This window comes from Prunus persica, chromosome G8 (assembly GCF_000346465.2).
Source record: "Prunus persica cultivar Lovell chromosome G8, Prunus_persica_NCBIv2, whole genome shotgun sequence".
In the NCBI taxonomy this organism is placed as follows: Eukaryota; Viridiplantae; Streptophyta; class Magnoliopsida; order Rosales; family Rosaceae; genus Prunus; species Prunus persica.
Window position 1 is genome coordinate 13,624,355 of NC_034016.1, and position 1,743 is coordinate 13,626,097.

Genomic DNA, 1,743 nt, shown 5'->3' on the forward strand with positions numbered 1-1,743 from the left:
TTTGTGGATGATTGCACTTGTATGATGTGGTTATATGGGATGAGAAATAAAAGTAAAGTGGTTGAAATTTTTCAGCATTTCTATCATATGATTCAAACTCAATGTATACTCCCTATCAAGGTTTTTCGATCTGATAATGGTGGAGAATTTGTTATTTCGGTGTTATCTCAATTTTTTTTAACACTAAGAGTGTCCTCTGTAAGACTACTTGCCCTTAAATACCGCAATAGAATGGGGTCACTGAACGTAAAAATGGGTAGATACTTGCTGCTGCCTATGCTTTACTACTTGGTGAGTCAGTTCCAAAGCGGTTCTGGATGAATGTTGTTAACTATGCAGTCTATCTCTTGAATCGTCTACCTTCACGAGTTCTGGATGTCCAAACTCCTATGCAGGTACTGACCCATCATATCTCTGTCTCTTCTATGCTGACTCTGTCTCCAAATATGTTTGGTTGCGTCGTCTATGTTCACCTTCATCAGAATCAGAGGAGTAAGTTGGACCTTTATGCTCTCTGATGTGTCTTTTTGGGTTTCTCTACTCATCAGAAAGGCTACCGGTGCTATCATACTGCTACTCGAAGTCTATATAAACATATCACCTTTATTGAGGATGAGATGTTCTTCTTTGATACACCCGAGCATGTCTTGCTACACCAACTGAACATGCCACACCAGCTGAACCTACTATTTTAACAGATGTTGCTGCTGTCACTGAACTAATTGCCCCCTGAAGCTTCTGTAATAGTACCTGAACAAGCTCCCCTGGATATTCCTGAGGTAAGTACTTCTATTAATATTGCTGCTAATTCTTATGTTCTACTACCTAAACAGAACCGTGAGGTTCCACCTGTTCGTTACTCTAGAAGGCAAAACAAGATATGCTATTGCCCATTATGTGTCTGATCACAGGTTATCTCCTGAGTGCAAAGCATTTGTGACCAGAATGGATAGTATTAAAATCCCAACCCATATTGAGGAGGCATTTAATGATCTAAAGAGGGCTGAAGCCATAAATATTGAAATGGAGGCACTGCAGAAAAATAATACATGGGACATTGTTGATCTACCAAAGGGAACAAAGCCTTGTGGATGTTGATGAGTGTTTACAGTTAAATATAATGCAAATGGTATTGTGGAAAGGTACAAGGCAAGATTAGTAGCTAAAGTGTTCATTCAGACATATGGAGTTAATTATCATGATACTTTTGCACTTGTGGCTAAGATGAATACTATCAGAGTTTTGTTGTCCTTAGTTATAAACCTGGATTAGACGACCCTAAGGCAGATGTAAAAAATGAATTCTTGTATGGTGAATTAGAAGAAGAAGTGTACATGAGTCTTCCACCAGCTATAGTGTTACTGGGAACATGAGGAACGTGTGCATATTAAAAAAGGCATTGTATGGGTTAAAATAGTCTCCTCGGGCATGGTTTGGCAGATTTACTACAAATATGAAGAAGTTTGGTTACCAATAGGCCAATACTGATCATACTCTATTCATTAAACATAGGGTTGGTAAGGTGACTTTGTTGATGATTTATGTGGATGATATGATTGTGACTAGTGATGATACTATAGAAATCGAGGAATTGCAGAAGTGTTTAGTGTCTGAATTTCAAATGAAAGATTTGGGTAGTTAGAAATATTTTCTAGAAGTGGAAGTCACTCGATCTAAAGATGGCTTATTTCTTTCCAAATGAAGTATGTTATGGACCTGTTAGCAAATACTGGAATGCTTGAC